The sequence below is a fragment of the Cupressus sempervirens genome, chromosome 7 (assembly GCF_028749045.1).
Source record: "Cupressus sempervirens isolate cs-2001-9-10 chromosome 7, ASM2874904v1, whole genome shotgun sequence".
Taxonomy (NCBI): domain Eukaryota; kingdom Viridiplantae; phylum Streptophyta; class Pinopsida; order Cupressales; family Cupressaceae; genus Cupressus; species Cupressus sempervirens.
In genome coordinates, this window is record NC_143124.1 from 814,475,415 (window position 1) to 814,496,455 (window position 21,041).

At 34.2% G+C, this 21,041-nt stretch overlaps 1 pseudogene; it reads left to right on the plus strand.

Annotated features, from left to right (window-relative positions):
• LOC149549889 (receptor like protein 24-like) overlaps positions 1–21,041 on the plus strand; it is a 71,989-nt pseudogene that overhangs the window by 23,465 nt on the left and 27,483 nt on the right.

Below are 21,041 nucleotides of genomic sequence, written 5' to 3' on the forward strand. Positions count from 1 at the left end.
ATTGGCTAGCTACTAAAACTTTAGTTAATATCATCATAACCTATTTTGAACAATAGAACTTAATTAATGTTAATAATAATGATCATTGATAATTAATTCCCCTCAGATGTAAAACATTTCAATTATATATATATAGCATTGAAGGGTTACAATGGTGGATAGACATGTCTCTCCATCATCACACTATTTCATAAGTCAATGCTTATCCAAACTAATAACAAATATAGATTGATGTTTATACATATTATTATATAGATTAAATACGAACATGATTTGATTTTTATTTTTATTGTGCAATGCCCTTTAATCAAATATAAATTCGATCACTACAATATGCATTCATTATCAATGACAAGTGATTGATTTTTCTAATATTAATTAGATCAATATTCATCAAATAATAATAATAATATTTTAATATCAATCAAACGCATATCGATAGTCTCATATTTATAGTTGGAACAAATTCATAATGTTTCAATCTAATTTGTCAATGATAATTTAGTACTTAATTGTGAATTCCCCATACCCAAGGATCACCTAGGAAAAAAAACCTTCAATAAAAGAGAATGGCGAGAATATTTCTCTTGATTATGGATTCTTGAATGAATTAGTCAATCATTAAATTTACATATGGTGTTTTGTTTATAAAGACAAGGTTGAGAGATAACATTAGACAAGACCATGACATGTGTCATAATCTCACTTTATAAGACAACCACATTTTCAATTATTAAATGACCTAAGATAAGAAGAATTTTTCAAAAGATAAGATAAGGCATAATCAAAACTAAGACACCTATAAGCATTCCTAGGACCTAAGTAAGATTTGTGTGTGAATGAAATCTACTATTGAAGTAGTTATGTTATAGAATTTATTATTCACATTGATAATCCTTCACCCTCTATGTGCAACTTAGACAATAGTACACATATGGAAATTATGTAAAAATTGATTATAATTAAGGATCTCAACTGCAATATAGTATTAGGTACAATTTACAATACAATCTCACATATAAAGAAAATGAGAAAAATGAATAGGACAAAATTTTTGTCCAAATGAGAGAATTTAAGATTGAAAAAGTATGAAAAAGCAATTGATAGATAACAAAATAATCATTATGGGTTAAATGAATCATAATTATACAATCAGTTATCCCTCTATAAGAGGGAAGGAGAGACTATGTTTTCATTTAAGAAGAAGTTCAATGGTAAGTGCATCGCAATGGATGAATATAATATGGTCATTTTTCTTCTTGGTTCTCTAAAAACCATAACATTAGCTGTTATAACATATTTAGATTATGGTTTATTGACCATAAAAATATGAAATGCATGGATGAGAGTGGGGAACAATGAGATATATTCCTACGTATACACTAAATTATAAAACCTAAGCTCCAAAAATTTAATTATAACCCCTAAACACTATAAACTAAACACTAAAACCTTAAACCTAGACTATAAACACTTTATCTTAATGTTATACTTTGTTCTAAAATTTGAGAAGTTGTGTTTGCTTGAGTATAGCTTTGACTCAGTTGATCGAAATGTGAAAATTACTTCACCACTAAATTTTAGGTGTCAGAGAGTACATTTTATGTTTTAAATTTGAGCTTATGGAGAATATGTTTGTTTCATTTTCAAACATGATTTTGTTCAAGCAATTTCTAACATTTTGATGCAGATTAGTTTCACAGAATGATTGGTCGTCTTGTTTGTGATGTTATAAATTTGAACCCATAATAAATGAGGTCAAACTAATTATACTACTATATTCCATACTAAAAATATTATAACCATGCTAGTTTGCAAGCTTTCACTGATCCATCTACAATATATTCTAGGTGCATTCCATTTGCAAAAATATTTGTTTACTCTGGACATTAAATCCTACAATTTCTAGAAGCCAACTTTGCCTAGTCATTAGTCATGGGCTGAAATTGTAGCCACATAATTTTCATATCAAAGAAAACTTATTTCAATGGTTTGAAATCCTCAAGTGATTTTTTGACCTAATTTTGGAGGCAAATCCATATGCAACTTATTACCTATTGGCAGGTTTAGTGCAGAAACAATTTTAAACAAGAAACTTCAAAAGGTAATAATATGTTCAACCTAGAAGCTGTCATGGGCTGAAAAAATTGTAGGATGAAATTTTATATACTAGAGAGAATTTTGGTAGGGTCTGACTACTTCCATTAGTTTTTACAACTAGTTGACATAGCCTTTTATTCTATCAGTCACGACTATGCAAAAACTAGTTGAATTAGTGATCGCAATGTTAGAAAATTCAATTGGAACAATTGTTATGTTATCATTGATGTCAAACCTTATTGGTGAGATAGTTTCCTATTTCGAAGCCAATAACTAAGCCTCGTCTTTATCATGTGCTTCCTCCCTTTTCTTTCTTTGATCTTCATTTCTTTAAGTTCCTTTTTTATCTTGATGGTGGTAGACTCCATACTCTTGTAAGTAGCATTATGTTGGGATACCATCTCATTGATTTCTTCTCCTTGCTTCTCTTGGGAATCTTTCATGGAAACCAAAGCTATGATTATCTCATTCTTGTCCTCTTTTGAAGGCACCATAGTAGGGATCTTGTAGACTTGTTCTTCTAACAATTCATAGCTGTGTATTGTGTGGCTTCACAACACATGCCCCATTTTTTACTTTTGAAAATGGGGACCACCTTTTTTTGAGTCCAAGAAGCCCACTTTTTAGAATAGGGTATCTTTTGAGACACCTTGGGAAGTGGGAATATTGTAGTTTAGGTTGTATCACTCAGGATCTAAAAAGTAGAAGGGAAATTTTATACACCAAGGAAAAGTGTGTGCACCTTATGCACTTGCGCACCTACAAGTGCCAAGGTGCACACCTGTGTACTTTGATAGGGTGTACACCTCTCCTATGTACATAAATCCACATCTATAAATAAGGGAAGACCCCCATGGGTTTTCTCATTATTCTTTGTTCATCTCCAAATTGTGCACCATCGCACATCCAAGGGTCTACAACATCCACAAGTGAGCTCTTCACAATCCACTACACCAAGGTAAACTCAATGTCCACCTACGCAAGTGCGTGACATACACACCTCCCCTTGTTCAAAAATTACCTCACAATGCTCCAAAGTGGACAAACTCAAGTGTTTAGTTGTAAACTTGTGTAGGTGTGCAACTAGACATAATTCACAACCCCGCAACCCTCTGTCCCCAACTACCTAGTCTTGCACTAATGTGCACCCTATGCAAGTGTGCACCTCAAAGTCAGTTCTCAATTTTCCAACTTGTTTGTTGGGTTTTTTCCACTTTCTTTAAGTCATCAAGTGGCTTTTGGATTTTAGGCACCAATGTACTAGTGTTTGTCCTTTTGTGTAGGTAATTATGGCTTTTTCATCATCCACAATAGAAAGGATCACATTGAAACCTATGACCTTTAAATTTGAGGGAGTTTCCAACAAGTCTAGATTCATAGACCTGCACTCTAAAACTAGAGGCACTAAGCTCAGGCACATAGATTGGAACATGTTGTTAGTCATATGCAATAAGCCCCTTAAGAGATCAAAGATGGTCTTGACACTCATTCAAATTCATTTGGTAAATGCAACATCATGCCCAATATTAGTATAATCATCAAAATTCATAATGACCTTAGCCAAACGTTGTGTACCTAATGAGGGATTGGTGAAGAGTGTGACAAGGGAAATCTTTTTGGACATCCAACTAGACAATATAGAAAAGGTGTTCCACCTCCCCCAAGCTAATGAATATGAGGAGATCGCCCTATGATAGTGTAGATCATTGGTACATAGAATAATGGAAAGCAACCAAAAAATAGTACATAATAGGTATCTAATTACCAGGACTCGCACAATAAGAGGCTAGACAAAGTGGACATGAATAAGGGTACATGATTGCTAACATTGGCTATTGCATTATCCTCTTAAGCAAAGTGAGATGTAGAATAACACATTTAATAGTAGTTTAATATTCAATGGAGCTATACATATTTTTTAATGATTTAGATTTTTAATTAATTTTTGATATGCTGGGGTAGAGTTTTAATCATACTCCTTATTTGTTAGAGGTGTGCTACTAGGAGTGTAAGAAGAATTTATAGGGACAAATCAGGTAAGAACATTGATGAAATATGTTGATCAGATTAGAGATTCAAACAAGCGTTTTTCTGGTGAAATAGATGTTTTCCATTTGCAGAAGTCTCGTGCAAGAGATAACTGCAGAGATAAATAGATTCATGCCTTCTGTGTTGTAGGTTTCAAGAATTTGAAAACTATTTAACCTCATAGGAATGTTCATTTTGATTCTAATAGAAGTAGACTTGATACATTTATTTTAGAGACATAAATTATTCTTTACCTAAGAAAGGTAGTTATTTTTAACTGTAATAGAAGTTATGTAACTGCTACCTAATGTGGAAAATAATTTTACATGAAAAGCTCAAGAAAAGTCACTTTGGTATTTTGTAATGTGGATGAGTCTGATTTTGTGAACATGCAAGCAATGTGTGTTGTGGATATTTATTTCAAATTGATGTTGATTTAAGTGTTCCCTACAACAAAAGTATTAATAGGAATCTTGAGTTTCCAAATGCATATTTTTTAGAATGAAATTCTAAAAATTTATTATTGAGAAATGGGGTGAAATTCTAAAGTACTCTTCAAACTTATTATTAAGGCATTTCCATTCTATACATAAAATTCTTTTGTATTTAAATATAAAGATGATTATGCTTACTAGATTAAGAAGCAATCGGATGGCTCAATCTCCATTTAATAAGTGGGTAGGTGAAAGTATTGTTACAATGAGCCATTGTTATTGGGGAATGATATTTTTATGATAAGTTAATAGGGAATCAATTACAAAAGAGCATTGAGATTTTGCGGGACCAAAATATGAAGCTATTGAAAGCATCTTTGTATGAAAAATGGTGTTTGTTTATCCTTCTATATATATATATATATATATATATATATATATATATATATATATATATATATATATATATATATATATATATATATATATATATATATATATATAGATATCAACTTGAAGTGAATTTGATGGCTTTTTTGTTAATTTCAACTGCTATTTGTTAGCTAATTATAAATTTAATTAAAAGTAGTTTTTTTTTTTCAAAATTTTGCTACCATCCCTCTTTACGTAAACTTCAATTTGATTTCCATTTTGGATTCTTATTTTATGAAGGAACTTTTCCAAATGAATGATACCCAATAGTTTTTTCAAATTGACTAAATTAATTAAATGAAGAATTTTGATGGAACATAAAGTATAATGTTCACAAATGAATTCAAAAATGTACACATGTTGATGACAAATATTGTAGAAATTTCATTATGAAATGAAAATTTTCAATGGATGGATAAGTTTCTTTAAAATTTATAATAGTTAAAAAGAATATAATCATGAAGTTTTTCTCAAATTTGGATGTTTAGCCATGCCAATGGAAACTACAACTACAACTATTGTAAATAGTTATAGATCCAAGTAGAGAAAGAAAAGAAATTTTTTGATAACAAATAAATGATTTTTAATATTCAATAATAAAGATGATTTTTCTATTCTTTAATTTTGTGGTTTATGTTAGTTAGGAAGGCAAAAAAAAAAAAGAAAGATAATTTCTTTAAAAAACTCTCCCACCTCCTTATAATTGCAAATTTAGCACATTTATAATTTTAGAACAACCTTCACATATATTTAAAAATTGTTATAAAAATTGTTAATGTATCAATTGAAGCATGGAAAAAAATAAACTTACATTATTTCAGTACAAAGTTGGCCTAGTTGTAAATCTAAGTTGTGAGGATTAATTCAAGTTGTTAAGATTCTTAATGCTATTTTTCAATGATTTTTTATATTTATATTTTCAAGAAAATAATTTTCTTTAGATTGTTAATGCTTCTTATCTTCCAATTTGGACTTGGCAGGGGATCTTTCAAGCATTCTGCAGCCATGAATGGGGCAAAGTTATTTCCACCATGTACAATCTCAGGTGTCTTCAAATGTCCAACTATTTGCTCTCTGCCCTAATTCCCCCTTCTCTTGGAAATCTCACCAGTCTAACCCACCTCCAACTTGGTGGCAATTCCTTCTTCTCTCCCATACCTGCTACATTGCACAACCTTTCCAACCTCGTTTCTCTCAAGCTTAGCTTCTGTGAGCTCAATAGTTCCATCCCTTTGTGAGCTAAAGATTAATGTTGTTGCTTAGTGAAGAGAAAGAAACTAAAATCAACATGCAGCTTCGGCATCGATTAGACTCCACTTCAAACTCCAACTCCACCACTTCATCTCCATCGTTTCACAAATAATTTCTTGTTTGTTAATCACCAAACACGCTGCTATTACCTGAGTTCACAAGTAGTTTAATCTAGTGTTTAAACAAGAAGTGTTCTTTACATATTGCATGCATTAGATTATATTTTTGGATGCATTGTAGTTTAGTCTTAGTTCCTTCTTCTCCCATACTTAATCATTGGCATGAATAATGGAATTATTTTAGTTTTCATTCTTTTATTTAAAGGCTTCAGTTTTGGGCAGAAGACTTTCTTTCTTTTGTAATAGTTTTCTTCATTTAGGATATGTATAGGATCATGGTCAACCAAACTATGGCCTTAAGTGACAGTGAAAAACCAGCAAATCAAGGTTATATTAACTTGACACATAATTTTAAAGTGGTTTTGAAATTTATATCAAAAAGTTGTAAGAAAATAATATGTAGGAAATTAAATATAGTTTCTAAACTACTAGGCCTTATTTGGAGAAAAAATTATTTGATTGGTCAAAATTTGGATTTTAATGCAGTACTACAAAAATTTCACGGCAAAAATAAAAAGTAGATGCATGTCTGACCACCTTAATCAAAGATAAATGATAATATTTTTTAATATAATTATAGATATAAAGACTAGACTCATGCCCAGATGTGACGCATAATTTTGGGTATTTTTATTCCGAATAAATAATTAAATATGAATTTTCTACTATAACTTTTCTAGAATAAAAAAACTCCTGTGTCTGACCACCTTAACTAATTCAAACCTTTACTAAATTAATATTTTATTTTATTTTATTTTCCTTATACTAGGTGAAGCATAGAATGTGATGCAACTTTTGGATTTGAAAAATGTTATACCATTTGAAAGTTATAGTTGTTTTTCAATCAGTATGTCAATCAACAATTTACAAACATCTTCATTAAAAATTAACTAATAAATACTTATCAAACTCAAAATTTGACAACAATTATATCGATGGAATCTTGAGAGTGTTATAAAAAACCTTTTTCATTTCATTGAATTTCGATGAAAATAATATTGTCAAATGGCTACTTGAAGTCTAAATATGGTGAAACCTTTCCAAAACACATTTTTTGAGTTGACCAAATAGGTTTGGTAAATACCAACCCGATATGAAATTGGGTACCCAAAAAGCGGTTACCTTGAAAATTTTAATTTTGGAGGGAAACCAAAATTTGGGTAGTGTGGGCATTATTATTATTAACTATTATTATTATTATGTATAGTAAGTATTATGATTATTTTTATTAAATATAATATAGTAATATATATAATTATTATTATAATTTTTATTGTTAAATATAATATAGTAATATATATGATTATTATTATTAAATATAATATTATCGCAAAATGCATCAGAAGGGGTCATAGGTTAACCTCTGATCCCTTTCAACGTATTTGAACCAACTAAACCAGTCCCTAGGGGCCTGGTCCTAGGGCCCCTAGGGACATATGTTGTCACAAAATGCATCGAAAGGGTTCATAGGTTAACCTATGACCCTTAGGGACCCATTTGATTCCACATTCGACGCATTTGAACCAACTAAATGGGTCCCTAGGGACATATGTTGTCATGAAATGGGTCAAAAGGGGTCATAAGGTAACCTATGACCACTTTCAATGCATTTGAACCAACCGAATGGGTCCCTATGGGTCTTAAGGCCCCTAGGCACATATGTTATCATGAAATGCATAAAAAGGGGTCATAGGTTAACCTCTGACCTGTTTCAACACATTCGAACCAACCAAATGGGTCCCTAGGGTTCCTAGGGCCCCTAGGGACATATGTTGTCATAAAATGCATCAAAAGGGGTCATTGGGTAACCTTTGACCCCTTTCAATGCATTCAAACCAACCAAATGGGTTCCTAGGGATCCTAGGGCCCCTAGGGACATATGTTGCCATGAAATGCATCAAAAGGGGTCATAGGGTAACCTCTAACCCCTTTCGACACATTTGAACCAACCAAATGAGTCCCTAGGGGTCTTAGGGCTCCTAGGGACATATATTTTCATAAAATGCATCGAAAGGGGTCATAGGTTAACCTCTGACCCCTTTCGACGCATTTGAACCAACTGAATGGGTCCCTAGGTGTCCTAGGGCCCCTAGGGACATATATTGTCAAAAATGCATTAAAAGAGGTCATAGGTTAACCTCTGACCCCTTTCAACACATCCAAACCAACCAAATGGGTCCCTAGTTGTCCTAGGGCCCTTAGGGACATATGTTGTTACGAGATGCATCGAAAGGGGTCATAGGTTAACCTTAGACCCATTTTGATGCATTCAAACCAACTGAATGGGTCCCTAGGGACATATGTTGTCATAAAATGCATCAAAAGGGGTCATAGGTTAATCTCTGACCCTTTTTTATGCATTCGAACCAACTGAATGGGTCCTTAGGGGTCCTAGGGCCCCTAGTGACATATGTTGGCACAAAATGCATCGAAAAGGGTCATAGGCTAACCTATGACCCCTTTTGACACATTTGAACCAATCGAATGGGTCCCTAGGGGTCCTAGGGCCCCTAGGGACATATTTTATCATGAAATACATCGAAAGGGGTCATAGGTAACCTCTAACCCCCTTCAACACATTCAAACCAACTAAATGGGTCTCTAGGGGTCCTAGGGCACCTAGGGACATACGTTGTCATGAAATGCATTGAAAGGGGTCATAGGCTAACCTCTAACTACTTTTGATGTATTCGAACCAACTGAATGGGTCCCTAGGGATCTTAGGGCCCCTAAGGACATGTGTTGTCATGAAATGCATCAAAAGGGGTCATAGGCTAACCTCTGATCCCTTTCAAAGAATTCAAACCAACTAAATGGGTTGCTAGAGGTCTTAGGGCCCCTAGGGACATATGTTGTCATGAAATGCGTCAAAAGGGGTCATAGGCTAACCTATGACCGCTTTCGATGCATTCGAACCAACCGAATGGATCCCTCGGGGTCCTAGGGCTATGACCCCATTCGACGCATTTGAACCAACTGAATGGGTCCCTAGGGGTCTAAGGCCCCTAGGGATATATGTTGTCATGAAATGCATCGAAAGGAGTCATAGTTTAACCTATGACCCCTTTTGATGCATTTGAACCAACCAAATGGGTCCCTAGGGGTCCTAGAACCCCTAGGGACATGTTGTCATGAAATGTGTTGAAAGGGGTCATAGGTTACCTTTTGATGCATTTGAACCAACCGATTGGATCCCTAGGGGTCCTAGGGCCCCTAGGGACATATGTTGTCATGAAATGCATCAAAAGGGGTCACAAGCTAATCTTTGAATGCTTTTGATGCATTCAAACCAACCAAATATAATAATATCTTATTAAATATAATAATAATAATAATCATATATATATATATATTAATATATAATATTTATAGGTCGTAATAATCATAATAATAACAATAAAATATATATTACTATATTATATTTAATAATAATAGTAAAAATATAATAATATAATGTAATAATCATATATATTAATATATTATATTTATAGGTCATAATAATAATAATATAAATAATAATAATAAAAATCATAATAATAATATTAATAATAACCATAACAACAACAATAACATTTCTATTTGAATTTTTTCACATTGCCCAGACTTTCCAAATTGTTATTTCCCTCCAAAATTTGGGCATCCATTTTCGGTACCCGATCCCATATCGGGTATCCAATTTGGGATTAGATACCTAATATGGGATTGTGTACCTAAAATACTAGCATACTTTTTTCCAAAATATTCTGTCACTGCAAACCTAAAATTCATGCTTTTTGGGGGTCATTTTCACGAGTTTAGAGAAAAAATGATTTCTTGGGGCTCATACAATCGAAAAAGGATCTATAATGTATAATTAGGTGTTTGATATTGTTTTTTGAATGGGGAGCAGTAGTCGTCAAAAGGTTAAACGCAAAAAGAAAGGTATCAAATGAAGACATTGCAACATATAGACAAAGAGACAAGGTAAATCACCAAAGGAAGAGACAAGGTATGTTAAACGTGAGTCAAGTTGATGATGTATTGATCGAAGGTGAAATCATAGAGTCAGATAATGAATATGTACAATTGAGAAATAAAAATGTACCAATTGATAATGATAATGTTCGGATAGGAAGTTTAGAGAATGAAAATGTATCAATTGATAATGATAATGTCAGGATTGAAAATTTAGAGAATGAAAATGTACCAATTGATAATGATAATGTCGGGATTGAAAATTTAGAGAATAAAAATTTGGAGAATGAAAATTTACTAGTTCATAATGAAAATTGCATGATTAACCATGTCAAAAATGATAATGCACAAGAACATTAAAGATATCCTAATTATAATTGACATGAAGGTTCTAGAACACAAAAATGGATAATTGAAATTGATGAAATGATTATTACCATTTGGCAGGGAAAAAATCACAAAGAACCATTCAGTTATGGGCTTCAAGACTATATAATATATTTTTTGACAACAAGAAAGTGGTGGAGCAATGTCAAATTTTTATGCACTTATTAAAGATTCAAAAGATGAGACCTATGATTTCAAAATTGAAGATTTGTGTTAATAAAAAAATGGAAATAAATGCCATTATTATGAAAAATATTTTTAGTGCTCTAAATAGCATTGGGAAAAATAGAAGGGAGAAAGATAAGAGAGTTTCTTGAAGGGTTATTACAACCTCTTTGGTAAGTCATCATTTGAGAAAGGGTAGATATATGAGACAAACTTGTATTAACTTGAACCTAAATCATACTACTTTGAGAAGAGCACTTAGTAGACGAAAGAGAATTGATGGTCCTCTTCAAAATAAAACATAGTCTTTTGGTGGGAGACTTCCACATTTTGATAAGAAACTATCTGATGATGTGAAGGAAGAAATCACCCAATTTTAACACTCTAGCTCAAGAGTATCACCAAATGCTAAAGACATGTTAAAGTTGAGAATTAGCATCAAAGGTCGCACGCCACATCCTAAACATTATTTGGAGGTAAGTCAAACTATGTTGTTCAAATAATTTAGAGAGAGTCATCCAAGATTGCATATATCACAAAGGGCTTTTGAATCTTCAAAGCCATTTTATTGTGTGCCACTTAAAATTCAAAATACATGTTGCAAATATCATGTCAAGTTTTTTATGCACTATGAACTATTGTGCTCCATCCATTCTACTTTGCATAGCAAATAAATGTTGGAGAATTATGGTGCTAGTGGGCTTCCAAAATCATCAAGAGACTTGCTAGATCAATTTTTATGTCATAGAGTTGATGGTTGTTTCTTTTATAGAAATGCTAGCTTAAATGAGAAGTGTTCAGAATGTGGTGGGTTATCCAAGTTTGACACATGTTTCCATGAGGGGAGAAAATAAGATCTTGGGAAGAAAATAGTAAAAAATATGGTATATGAAACGGTGAAATACACATTGAAGAGTGGGGATGAGGGCTCTATATGTGAATTGGTTGCAAAAGAAATCAATGTGGCTAGCTTTATTTCAGATTTCAAGATAAATATTTTCTACAAGTATGCAATACATAGTCATAGGTCTCTGCAATTGGATCAACAATTTAGAATGTGCAAGGAGACTTTTCCCATTGGAACTATTATATCAGTTGTTCACTTTGCTAAGAACTACACATTACAACCTCAAAATAAGACACAATCTCAATATTACAACTCCATTTAGATTGTTATTTTTGTCCACATAACATATAGACATGCTCCTGATAGTGTGGAAGATAATCAGAAGATTATTAGAGAATACCATTTTTATATAAGTGATGATAGATCTCACTCTTATGAGTTTGTACAATATTGTTTCAAGAATTATTTGTATTTCTTATAGGAGCATGACATTGCAATGGATAGACATATCATTTGGTCAAAGAATTGCATAGGTCAAATTAAGAATGCTCTCATGTTTTATTGGTTGTGTAGGATGTACATAGAGAGGGGGGTGCCTCATATTTGGAGGTTTTTTTTAGTTTAGCCATGGGAAAGGGGAACATGATGGAGCAAGGGCATGTGTGAAGAGAGCTCTAGTTAAGGAGTAAGGAGCAACTGAAGATTTTGGGAGAAGAGATTCTTGATGCTTGTAGCATTGTTGATTGGTGTAGTTCAGTATTATCACAAGGAGGACTCTTGATTCAATGGTACATAGGTTCTTTTGGTTGGTTGATGAAGGGTCCATAGGTGATAGATTAGATTGTGCTATAGTGAGGGACTCATAAAAAATGCATTTATTCTAGAGCTTTGATTCTAATACATGGACCATTTGGACACAATAACTAGCTTGCTTTTGTCATAGTTTCTTCCAGTGTGATTGGGATCACTATGAATCAAGTGAGTGGGTGGAAACATGGGCTCCACATTATCTTACTCCATTTTCTATCATACCCTCTATCAAAAATGATGACATGGAAATTTCACTTGAGCATAACCATCTATTAGATCTTCTTCAACCAGGACATGTCTTTGTATTTGTTGCACCATAGGGGAATGATGAGAAATTAGATTATTGGTTAGCAATTTGTGTAAGAGGTAAACAAAAACTTGAAAAACCAATCATAGATGATGATGTATTCACATATCCTACTAGTTGCTAGAACATGGCTGCGGACATACATGCTTAGAAGGAATAGAATTCCTGCATTCGAAAACTATCAGAAGCACAAAACAATTCTCATATATTCACATCTTATTATAGCAACAAATGTGAAATTTTTGAAGCATCAAGGAAGGCCAAAAGTAAAAGGACTTTTTACTATTACTAATGTTGATAATGAAGCCCTATTGGAGATCCTAAAATAGAGAGAGGACCTAACTAGAACACTCGACTAGGTATGGTTACTTCTTATGTTATTTTTTTCATAATGATTCGATGAACTGATGATTATCTTGTTTAATATGATAAGTTACTAATATTTTTTATGATATTGTAATGTAGGTACATCATGAAGAGTAGCCATGCATGAAGATAAAAAAAACTAAATAAGGAGCAGAATGAAGAAAAATCTATTCTATTTTTGACACTACAATTTTTGACACTACTTTTTTGACACTGCAATTTTTGACACTACAATTTTTGACACTACTATTTTTGACACTAAGATTTTTGATAGTTATGTACTGATGTAATAATGATGAAATAATTGAGATATTGTAAATGTAAACTTGTTGATTTAATGTAAGAAACAAAGATGATTTTACTTAATGCAATTTATGTGGAGAGACCTTAAAAATGATGATTTTAATACATACTAACACCAAACTTGCACTGTGCCCAATGCCAAAAACTTGAGAGAGGTAAAAAATAATGTTTTTACTTAATACTAACCCTAGTGACACCCTTATTCCAGCTGTAGAGAGCTTCCATTGTTCGCGGCCACCCCATAACAAAGAGTCCCCAAGGTGCTCCAAGTGTGTTTTGAGGTCAATATTGCGAGGGTCGTAACTCAAAGCTCATGAGAGCTATCGATTAAATATAAAATGATATAGAATGATCATGTTGATACCTAAAATAACCTATCTTATTTTTGAGAGATCATATTCTGTTTGGATTCAGTACAATAATCTCGCTCAATGCCAAAACTCACAGTGTGTCTCAATTCACAGGTGCATCACATCATAACTTTGAAACCGTTGATCTTGGAATTGAATCATCAGTGTCATTAGCTCTAGATTGGTAGTGAACCTTAGTGACACCCTTGTTCTGGCCATGGAGAGTCTCCATCATTTGCGGCCACCCTGTACTAAGGAGTCCCCAAGGTGCTCTAAGTGCATTTCAAGGTCAATCTTTGGAGGGTCGTAACTCAAATCTCGTAAGGGATATCGATGAAATGTTAAATGCTATAGGATGTTCATGCCAAGGACTAAAATTATGTATCTCATTTTTGAGAGATCACATATTTTTTAGATTTGGCACAACAATCTCACTCGATGCCAAAACTTGTAGGGTGCCTCAGTTCATAGGTGCATCACAATGTAACTTTGAAACCATTGATCTTGGCATCAAATCATCCATACAATTAGCTCTAGATGGGTGGTTAACCCTAGTGACACCCTTTTTTTAGTCATGGAGAGCCTTCATCATTCATGGCCACCCTATATCGAGGAGTCCCCAATGTGCTCTAAGTGCATTTCAAGATTGATCTTCTAAGGGTCATAACTTGAAGCTCATGAGGGTAATTGATGAAATGTTGAATTCTATAAGATATCATGTCGAGGACTAAAATAACCTATCTCATTTTTGAGAGATCACATTCCATTTGGATTCGGCACAACAACCTCCCTCGATGCCAAAAGTGCCTCAGTTCCCAAGTGCATCAGAATGTAACTTTGAAACCACTCATATTGGCATTGAATCATTAGTGCCATGAGCTCTATATGGGCAGCTAAACCCTAGTGAAACCCTTGTTATGGAAATGGATAGCCTCCATCATTCATGGCCACCCCATAGCAAGGAGTCCCCAAGGTGCTCTAAGTGCGTATTGAGGTTGATCTTACGAGGGTCATAACTTAGAGCTCATGAGAGATATCGATGAAAAATCAATTGCTACATGATAGTCATGTCAAGGCCTAAAATAACCTATCTCATTTTTGAGAGATCACATTCTATTTGGATTTGGCACAATGATCTTGTTTGATTTCAAAACTCGTAGTGTGTCTTAGTTCATAGGTGCATCATAGCGTAACTTTGAAATTGCTAATCTTGGAATTGAATCATCAGCGCCATTAGCTCTAGATGGGCAAGTGAACCCTATCAACACCCTTGTTCCAGCAATGGAGAGATTCCATCATTCATGACCACCCTATATCAAAGAGTTCCCAAGCTGCTCTAAGTGCGTTTTGAGGTCAATCTTCCAAGGGTTGTAACTCAAAGCTCATAAGGGCTACTGATGGAATCTTGAATGCTAAAGGAAGGTCTTGCTGAGGACTAAAATAACCTATCTCATTTTTGAGATATCACATTCCATTTGGATTCAGCACAACGATCTTTCTCGATGCCAAAACTCGTAGTGTGCCTCAGTTCATAGTGCATCGCAACGTAACTTTGAAGCCACTGATCTTGGCATTGAATAGACAATGCTATTAGGTCTAGATGGGTGGATGAACCTTAGTGACACCCTTTTTATGGCTATAGAGAGCATCCATCATTTACAACCAACCCATACCGAGGAATCCCCAAGGTGCTCTAAGTCTGTTTTGAGGTCGATCTTCTGAGGGTCATAACTTAGAGCTCATGAGGGTTATCGATGAAATGTCAAATTCTATATGGTAGTCATGCTGAGGCCTAAAATAACCTTTCTCATTTTTAAGAGATCACATTTTTTTTGGATTCAGCTTAGGAATCTTGCTCAATGCCAAAACTCACAGTGTGCCTTAGTTAACAAGTGCATCGTAGCGTAATTTTGAAACTGTTGGTCTTGGAATTGAATAGTCAGTGCCATTAGCTCTGGATGGGTGAGTGAACCCTATTGAAACCCTTTTTCTAGCTATGAAGAGCATCCATCATTCATTGCCACCTTGTAACAAAGAGTCCCCAAGGTGCTCTAAGTGTGTTTCAAGGTGGATCTTCTGAGGGTCGTAACATGGAGCTCATGAGGGCTTTTGATGAAACATCAAATGCTACAAGATGGTCATGCCAAGAACTAAAATAACCTATATCATTTTTAAGATATCACATTCCATTTGGATTTGGCACAATGATCTCACTTGATGCCAAAACTCACAGTCTGCCTCAGTTCACAGGTGCATCGTAGCATAACTTTGAAACCACTTATCTTAGCATCTAATCATTAGTGCCATTAGCTTTAGATAAGGGGCTAAACCCTAGTAACACCCTTGTTATAGCCACAAAGAGCCTCCATCATTTGCGGCCAACCCATACTAAGGAGTCCACAAGGTGCTCTAAGTGCATTTCGAGGTTGATCTTTTGAGGATCATAACTTAGAGCTCATGAGGGATATCAATGAAATGTTGAATTCTATAGGATGTTCATGCCAATGACTAAAATAATCTATATCATTTTTGAGAGATCACATTCTACTTGGATTTGGCACAATGATCTCGCTCGATGCCAAAACTCACAGTGTGCCTCACTTAACAGGTGCATCCTAGAATAACTTTAAAACTAATGACCTTGGCATCGAATCATAAGTGCCATTAGCTCTAAATAGGTGGTTGAATCCTAGTGACACCCTTTTTATGACTGTGGAGAGCCTTCATTATTTGCGGTCACCCCGTATCGAGGAGTCCCCAAGGTGCTCTAAGTGTGTTTTGAGGTCAAACTTCTAATAGTCATAACTCAAAGTTCATGAGGGTTATCGATGAAATGTTGAATGCTACAGGATGTTCATGCAAAGTCCTAAAATAACCTATCTTATTTTCAAGAGATCACATTCCATTTGGATTCGGCACAGTGATCTCGCTCTATGCCAAAACTCGCAGTGTGCCTCAGTTCACAAGTGCATCATAACGTAACTTTGAAACTGCTCATCTTAGAATCGAATTGTCAATGCCATTAGCTTCAGATGGGTAGGTGAACCCTATTGATACACTTTTTCTAGCTACAGAGAGCCTCCATCATTCATGACCACCCTGTACCGAAGAGTCCCCAAGGTGCTCTAAGTGCATTTTGAGGTTAATCTTCTGAGGGTCGTAACTCAAAGCTCGTGAGGGCTATCAATGAAATGTCAAATGCTACAAGATGGTCATGTCAAGGCCTAAAATAATCTATATCATTTTTGAGAGATCACATTTCATTTGGATTCAACACAATGATCTTGTTCAATGCCAAAACTCATAGTGTGCCTCAGTTCACAAGTGTATCACAGCGTAACTTTAAAATCGCCAATCTTGGCATCAAATTGTTAGTGTCATTAGCTTTGAATGGGTAGTTGCACCCCAGTGACACCCTTGTTACAGCTATGGAGAGCCTCCATCATTCACAGCCACTATGTAACAAGTAGTCACCAAGGTGCTCCAAGTGTGTTTCAAGGTCAATCTTTCGAGGGTCATAACTCAGAGCTCATGAGGGTTATTGAGGAAACGTCAAATGTAATAGGAAATTCATGCTAAGGACTAAAATAAACTATCTCATTTTTTAGATATCACAAATTCCATTTGGATTTGGCACAACGATCTTACTCAATGCCAAAACTCGTAGTGTGCCTCAGTTCATAGGTGCATCATAGCCTAACTTTGAAACCACTAATCTTGGAATCAAATTTTCAGTGGCATTAGCTCTGGATGGGTGGGTGAACCCTTGTGACACCCTTTTTTTCTCCACAGAGAGCCTCCATCATTTGCGGCCACCCCATACTGAAGAGTCCCCAAGGTGCTCTAAGTGTGTTTTGAGGTCGATCTTCTAAGGGTCATAACTTGGAGCTTATGAGGGCTATCAATGAAATGTTGAGTGCTATAGGATGGTCATGTTGAGGCCTAAAATAACCTATCTCATTTGTGAGAGATCACATTTTTTTTGGATTCAGCACAACAATCTCCTTGATGCCAAAACTCACATTGTGCCTCAATTCATAGGTGCCTCACAGCATAACTTTGAAACCACTAATCTTGGAATCGAATCATTAGTGCCATTAGCTATGGATTTATAGGTAAAACCTAGTGACACCCTTGTTCTAGTCATAGAAGTCTCCATCATTTGTGGCCACCCCATACCAAAGAGTCTCGAAGGTGCTCTAATTGTGTTTCAAGGTTGATCTTCTAAGGGTCATAACTTGGAGCTTGTGAGAGCTATCGATGAAATTCTTAATGCTATAGGATGGTCATTGAAAGGCCTACAATAACCTATCTCATTTCCAAGGTGCTCTAAGCATGTTTGAATAGGTGAACCATAGTGACATCTTAAGGGATTGTAGAGATTATTTCAAATTAAACATATATGATAACATTTCAAATTAAACATTGCATCAAAATTTGATAATAAAGGTTTTTAAAATGTTATTCACAAACATGATCAAAATGAACAATACTATACTAAATTAATATGTATATCAATGTGCACATAAATGAGAAAAATATATATTGAAATACATGTATTCATAGACAAATTACACAAGTATATATCAAATTTGATGTATCCATAGACAAATTATGCAAATATATATCAAAATACAAACATCCATATACAAAATGTGGCTGATCATGCCATCGGAATGTGTATAATATCAATGTTTTTGTATACAATGTGGCATACGCCATCTCAAAATGTCTCATGGTGCATCCTATGACAACTATACTATCTTATGTTGTTGGTGGATGATCAAAATGCAGCCTCTTTGCTACACTAGGTGGATCAGATGCCTTCTACATAAACAAAATAGTAAAACCCAATTTAGACTGCTAAATTTATATGATTCTATGTATCTAACATTGAATTACTCAAATGCATAATGATCATTTTTTTAATGAAGATTTATAGTATTAAAATTTCATCATAAATACCTCTCTTGTTGACCTCCTGTACCAGTTAGGAGTCCTCTCATATGTCCTCGACAATGCTTGAACCTCGTTGATTATGGCCTATGTATGTTCAAGTATGTTTGTTAGATGAAATTGCAAATTAAACTATAACATTATAATTCATAGCATGCTAAATTTATAACATATAATCAAGAATTCAAATTATAACTTACTTGTGTTGACTCCTCCTTTGGATATAAAGGTTGCATCAACAAAGATACAAAACTTTGGCATCCAACCTTGTGTGCACTAGGTATTTCCTATAAGATACAAAATACTAGTTCTTAATATCATGAAAATTAGTTTTGAATTTATTTATGAAAATAAGGAAAATATAAATTAAATGATACTTATACATACAATGGGGCTCTCACTGGGAATGGAAACGCCAAAGTATCTATGACATAGAATCGTCCTAAACTCATCACCAGTAGCCACGCCCTATAGAATAAAAAATGTAATTAAATTTCATTACCACAAAAATTTTAAAAGAATGCATTGATATTTAATCATTTTAAAAGCACCTAATTACCTTTCCCTTGTCAATGGTTGTGGCTCATCCAACACACTCTGTCCCCACTAACAGGAGATACCTGCAAGAGAAAAGAAAGATTAGAAACCATATATGCTCTAATATCAAATAGAAAAAAATAATGAGAACACAACATAATATACCATAGATGTCTCAAGGCCAAATGAAATAGCCAAGAATGTGACATTATCAAGATGTATGAGTTCTTCCTTAGTCATTAACTAAACATGAATGAAGATCACATACATGTATAATTCAGTATGGGTTAAAAGTTAAAATTACTATATTATAAAGATTAACTTTAAATCGCATATGTTGTAGCAAAAAATTGTATACATGTATCAATATAGAAGGATTACATGCCTCTGCATGCCCCTCCTCTCTCACGTCAAGGTGTGTAGCCTTTGTATACACATCTAGTGTATCCTCCTCAAATATAAACTAATACTTAGAAAGATCACCTATGGGACCTAGAGAAACATTCTTACACATTATGCAAGTATGGGGCACACAAACATGTGATGAGCTTGTCGATGATGAACTTGCACCAGCATCATCAACACAATGAGGCAACACTAACCTAGCCTAGGATATCATTAGGCTAGTCAATCTATGGATTGCTGAAATAGTTTGAGAGCTAGCCTCTATAATGTTATTAGGATGTTCCACTGGAGGAAAAAAGTGCCAACTTTCTTCTGCTAGGCAAAGGGTCTATCCTGAGGAGCTCCTCGTCCTACACCCATGTTGGGCATCATGCTCCAATAGTCCACCTTTAGGCCCAACAAAAATTTGGCATACAATTTCATAATGAAATAAAATGGCACCTCTAAATTGTTGTGTCGAGGGATGTCAAAAACCATCCACCAATGATCCCAAAAGTTTGCACGCATCGACTCATTTGTGTACATTTAATTGATAGTTTGAGCTTTGTGTGTTCTACTTATTTACTAGTTTTTTGGTCCACAAAAAGGCTAATTATATCATCTTAAGTTATATTTAGGGTTGCAACCTCATCATAGTCCAACCCATCATCAAACATGGCATGCATTTGGTCACGGTAGCAAAGAGAAACATTTTGTTCATTAGTAAGTGTTTCAACCACTATGATGTTTAATGTGGGTAACATTGGAGCCAATGCGGGTATGGTATTATATGTGGTTTGCAAAACCCTTAGTTCGGCGAGATTTTCAAATATCAAATCTTCAACTCGAGGAGCCTTTTGAGGCGGTAGGGGATCTTTTGGTGGATGGTTTTGAAGGGGTATTAGATTGTTTGGTGGAGGGTTACGAGGAATATTATTTCCTGCCACAGTATTATCATTTGGGTCAGCCATACCTATTTATTTGTAAAACATAATTTCTATTTAAAACATCCTAAATTTCAACAATTTCTATTTTAAAAAACCTAATTTTTGACAAATTCAATTTAAAATAACTAATTTATAATAAGATTCATTCAAAACATTAAAAAGAATAAAATAAAAACTTACCTTATCTAATACCTATTCTAATATCCAATACTTGAATTTGCCTCCATGCTCAAAGCAAATAAAAAAAAGCAAATGTAAAAGGCTCTCAATTTTTTTTAAAAATCTATGCTATAGGATTTGGGTATCCAATTTCATATTAGATACCCGATATAATATCGGGTATCTGATATGAAAATGGATACCT